Source organism: Lytechinus variegatus, chromosome 1 (genome assembly GCF_018143015.1).
Source record: "Lytechinus variegatus isolate NC3 chromosome 1, Lvar_3.0, whole genome shotgun sequence".
Lineage (NCBI taxonomy): Eukaryota > Metazoa > Echinodermata > Echinoidea > Temnopleuroida > Toxopneustidae > Lytechinus > Lytechinus variegatus.
Window position 1 is genome coordinate 63716707 of NC_054740.1, and position 6324 is coordinate 63723030.

A 6324-nucleotide genomic window follows, 5' to 3' on the forward strand; every position below is an offset into this window, starting at 1 on the left:
AAGAAAAAAAAGCTGGGTAGGGACGAGAAGGAATAAAAAAAAAGATAACCAAGATAACCCGAGTTTTGAACCAGGGTCCTCGCACACGACAAAACGATGGCCAACACGTTTGGCCACAGACAACTCACTACATTGTAGTGTGCTTTTAAGATATATCAAACAAAGTCCGCTCGCCGCTGTGGGCTAATCATGTTTTGGCAATTCAACTGCAATTTCAATCATTTCGCGATGGATATTGCCATGTTATTTTGTGGTTCCTGACTTTGTTACGTAATGAAATTTCATAATTTTTTTTCAGTCGTGACGAAGAATGTCTATGCTTTATATTGATTATAATATCAATTTGTCGCAAGTGTGATTTCTAAGTGAAAATATGCTTTGTTTATTCAAATATATTTCTTGAAAAAAAATCATTTTTTCTAAGCTAAATATCGGTTACCAAAATACGTTAAATGTGCGCTTTATTTCACTGTTCAGTAAATTCAAACTTTTATCTATATAACAAGACCAATCTTGTGAGGAATAAACAATTCTAAGAGCAAAAAAACGCTGATTGGAAAGATCGTCTTCAATGGGCTGCTGTCAGCTCAGCTGCTCACGCTCATTGTGTGACGTCACTCAGCTGGAGCTCGCAAGAGGACCGATGGAAGGCAAAAATATGGCATGAAAATAAATCATTTTTGAGAGCTGATTTCTGCAAACTCTAATGACTATTTTGAAAAGTGAAGTTATATATCTGATTAGTAATACTTCCCCTTTACAATGATGACCACAAAAAGGCATTATAAAATACTTTGGATTCTTCGAGTGTCTCCTTTAAATGAATGCACCGACATTCATGCAGCTTGAGAAAGAATAATATTGAGACGTTTTACATTTCCGCTCTGCCATTCACAAAAAAAATAAAAACATGGAGCCACCACCGACAGGACCATGTCACGTGACACTTCATTATAAGAAAGGACCGGGTCACGTGGTTCCGAAGACATATTGAGGTCGCCGACCGCCTCATGGAAGGTGTTGTGACTAATTCACTCACTAACCTTTGGGAGGGGTACATTCATGGTTACCAGAGTAATAATGATTGACAATAAAAAAAAAACACCGAACAATCAAGGATGGGCCCCTATATACTGAACACATTATTCATTCATTGCTGATAAAAAATAGAAATAACCGTTAGGCACTATTATATCGTTGTCCATTCTCGTCAAAACTCTCAGAGCTAAGAGCACCATGAATTTATTTGAATAATACTATAATACTGCACTTCAGTATAGAAAAAGTTCCACTTCCGAGGCGAAAAATTTGAAGAAGAAAAGAAAGAAATAGAGACTAAAAAGTAGAACATGATATCATTTTGTTTAATACCATGTCTAAATCTATCACAAAATTTGAATTCCAATTCAAAAGTGTCCCCAAAATGTGTTTTTAGACAGGAATTTTCCACATAATAATTATGCAAAGTTGTGCTCCCTGAATTTTTTTTTATTCATTATTACGTGATTATTTGAGGAAGGGGTGGGTGTAAAACAGGACGAAGAGGATGAGAGAAGTGTTTGAGAGCTAGGGTGTAGTGACCGGGGAAAATGCTTGCATCCCCTCTAAAATGAATTCAATCTTCTTACACAATTACGTTTAGATTTATTTGGCATATAAGATTTAGACCTATGTGTCCGATTGATATTTCCTATATAGATGAGGGGATAAATCAGGGAATCACTATCAATTCCCTGGGATAAGCATGTACCGCTATAAAACCCGACAAAACAGATCAGAAAATCCGATACTCTTAAAGAATTTTGCCCGAATATATCTTACAAATTCATGGAATATATTGTAATAGGATGAAGTGCCCTTGTATTATTCCCACAACCTTGAGATACCGCGGTAATGACTCTTGGTACGTACGTGCAATCACCTCCCAATGTGCTGCATGGCTTGCGTGTAAGACGTGCACGAATGAATGCAAATCAATGGCTGTTTTTCCCTGAAAGATTATCACCATCCCTACATTGACAGCGGTCTCGAAATGCACTTTTTAAAGGAACGTACTCATGGATCCCTTTGGGGGACTTCACTTCAAGTTCCGAGTCCATTGTTTCGTGCACTACCAAGAAAAGGCGATGAAGATTAGCCAGTGCAGACAGGGCTTTCGAGAACGCTGACCCGAGTAATTTAAGCGGTTCTGGGAATTGGCGCCTTCTCGCTTTACTCAAAGATAGTCGCCAAACAGTCTGCGGACTCAAGTTTATGAATATTAATGCATCGTCTGTTATACTTCTGGTCAGTGTCGTTACCCACAGATTTAAAGATGTTTTTGAGTGAATGAAAATCTAGTGTTAAACGAAATGGTATCCGTCTCCAAGAGAAAAATGTTCTGTTGATCATAATTTTCTGCTCTCCTTGGGAAGAATGATCGCCGGATAGACGCCAGTTAATGTGATAAAAGCTGATGAATGAATAAACAAGAAATGTATCTCCCTTATTTTATATACTCATTCAAATGACTGAAACTGAAGAGTGATAATGCTGTTGCCCCCAGTGCACCATAAGCCCGATATTATGGTAAAAATGACCATTATTGTTTAATGCAATATTGAATCCTATATATCGTTATATATTTATGTCATTATAAACATTGATAACTTTGTTAACCCCATGGATATTGAATTGAAAATGAATTATATACATTTTCAACCGCTCGAACGCAAATCTCTTCCCGACAAAAATAATAAACCTTTTCAGTCAAAATTCGAATCTTCCCATTTAAATGTGATTTTTTTTTTACATCGATACATCAGGATAACAAATCTGAAGTTTCATTATTCAAAATAAGTGCCTATAACATTAAACTATTCTTTGGGGGTTTGTAATCCTTCAATCTATAAGCACAATAAAACCATTTCTTTAGGCCTATACGTCGTTTGGATTTGATAATCATGACGAAATGTACGAGTATATAGGCATACCATTTCGCAATGGATTTAGACCTTTATCATGTTTATTATTCCTGCATTGTGTTTGCTTATAGGCTTGATATCAGCTTTAAATGACTTGAAATAATAAGATTATCTTTATGGTTAACAATCGCATTTTGAAAGGCTATATAACAAATGCAAAATATATAGGGGAAACACGCAAATTTAAAGATCACTCAAAACAGGGATCACCTGGTGTGATGATGTCATGTCACGTGATCGATGATGTCATGACATTACTCGTCTCTTAAATCTATTGTTAATTTCATGAATCACAAACTGCCGGCTGAATCAGCCAAGTCCACTGTATCTAATAATACATTTTCCATGAATTTCATAGGTGGGTGATACAGACAAGGGTATCGATTCTTCGAAAGATGATAATTTTTACACGAGGAGAAAGGTATAAACAAAAATGTTTATCTACTTGACTTATTGCTTTGTTTAAAATTTTCCATGTATGTCGTGTCTTTGGTATATAACCAACAATTTAAATCAAAATTGAAATTTAAAACATAGTCTCCAAACTCTAATTCTGCGTCTATATCAACTTTTCTTTGATTTCTATTTCTCATTCTTCATGTCCTTCTATCTTTCATATCATATTTTCTCCCACAATATTCTCTTACATTTATCACTCTGTACTGCCATATAGAGTTCTATACTTCTACTTCTATTTCTACTTCTACATCAAATTTACATTTACTTTTACTTCTGCGGCTACTTCTACGTATACTTTTACGTATACTTCTACATAATTCTACTTCTACTGTCACTTCTACTGCTACTTTTATAATTCTACGCCTGCTTCTACTTTTGCTTCTACTCCTACTTCTACTGCTACGTCTACTTCTACTTGCACTTCTGTTTCTACTTAATATACATCTACTTCTATATATTTCTAATTCTATATATACAATTTGTTCTTCTTCTACTACTTCTACGTATACTTCTATTCTGCTTGTACGTCTACGTCTATATAGTTCTACGTTTACGTCTCCTACTTCTACTTCTAGTGTTATACCTCTTACTTTTACTGTTACTTGTAATTCTACTTTTACAGACATTCCTACTTGTACTTCTACGTCTATACGTTTACTTCTGCTTCTACTTCTACGTCTACTTCTACGTCTGCTTCTATTCTGCTTGTACGTCTACTTCTATATAGTTCCATGTTTACGTCTCCTACTTCTACTTCTAGTGTTATACCTCTTACTTTTACTGTTACTTGTAATTCTACTTTTACAGACATTTCTACTTGTACTTCTACGTCTATACGTTTACTTCTGCTTCTACGTCTACTTATACTTCTACGTCTACTTCTACTTCTACATCTACTTCTACGTCTACAACTACGTCTACATCTACTTCTACGTCTACGTCTACATCTACTTCTACGTCTACAACTACGTCTACTTTTACTTCTACGTCTACATCTACTTCTACATCTACTAAGTCTACTTCTCCATCTACGTCTACGTTTGCTTCTATGTCTGCTTCTGCATCCACTTCTACGTCTACTTCTATTTCTACATCTACTTCTACTTCTACTTCTACTTCTACGTCTACTTCTACATCTACATCTACTTCTACTTCTACGTCTACATCTACTTCTACGTCTACTTCTACATCTACATCTACTTCTACTTCTACGTCTACTTCTACTTCTACATCTACTTCTACATCTACATCTACTTCTACATCTACTTCTACTTCTACGTCTACTTCTACTTCTACATCTACTTCTACATCTACGTCTACTTCTACTTCTACGTCTACTTCTACGTCTACTTCTACTTCTACATCTACTTCTACGTCTACAACTACGTCTACATCTACTTCTACGTCTACTTCTACGTCTACATCTACATCTACTTCTACGTCTACAACTACGTCTACTTTACTTCTACGTCTACATCTACTTCTACATCTACTAAGTCTACTTCTCCATCTACGTCTACGTTTGCTTCTATGTCTGCTTCTGCATCCACTTCTACGTCTACTTCTATTTCTACATCTACTTCTACTTCTACTTCTACGTCTACTTCTACATCTACATCTACTTCTACGTCTACATCTACTTCTACGTCTACTTCTACATCTACATCTACTTCTACGTCTACTTCTACTTCTACGTCTACTTCTACATCTACATCTACTTCTACATCTACATCTACTAAGTCTACTTCTACTTCTACATCTACGTTTACTTCTACTTCTACGTCTACTTTTACTTCTACATCTACTTCTACATCTACAACTACTAAGTCTACTTCTACATCTACGTCTACGTTTGCTTCTATGTCTACTTCTATGTCTACTTCTATGTCTACTTCTACGTCTACTTCTACTTCTACATCTACTTCTACGTCTACATCTACTTCTACATCTACTTCTACGTCTACTTCTACTTCTACATCTACTTCTACGTCTACATCTACGTCTACATCTACTTCTACATCTACTTCTACGTCTACATCTACGTCTACATCTACTTCTACATCTACTTTTACTTCTATATCTACTTCTACATTTACAACTACTAAGTCTACTTCTACTTCTACATCTACGTCTACGTTTACTTCTATGTCTACATCTCCGTCTACTTCTACGTCTACATCTACTTCTACGTCTACTTCTACATCTACATCTTCTAAGTTTACTTCTACATCTACATCTACGTTTACTTCTATGTCTACTTCTACGTCTACTTCTACGTCTACATCTACTTCTACGTCTACTTCTACATCTACTTCTACATCTACTTCTACGTCTACTTCTACTTCTACATCTACGTCTACGTCTACTTCTACGTCTACTTCTCCGTCTACTTCTACGTCTACATCTACTTCTACATCTACATTTACTAAGTCTACTTCTACATCTACGTCTACGTTTACTTCTATGTCTACATCTCCGTCTACTTCTACGTCTACATCTACTTCTACGTCTACTTCTACTTCTACATCTACGTCTACTTCTACGTCTACATCTACGTCTACTTCTACTTCTATGTCTACATCTATATCTACTTCTACATCTACATCTACTAAGTCTACTTCTACATCTACTTCTAAGTCTACTTCTACATCTACATTTACTTCTACGTCTACTTCTACGTCTACTTCTACCTCTACATCTACTTCTACGTCTACTTCTACATCTACATCTACTTCTATGTCTACTTCTACATCTACATTTACTTCTACGTCTACTTCTACGTCTACTTCTACGTCTACTTCTTCGTCTACTTCTATACGTCTACATCTACTTCTATGTCTACTTCTACATCTACGTTTACTTCTACGTCTACTTCTACGTCTACGTCTACTTCTTCGTCTAC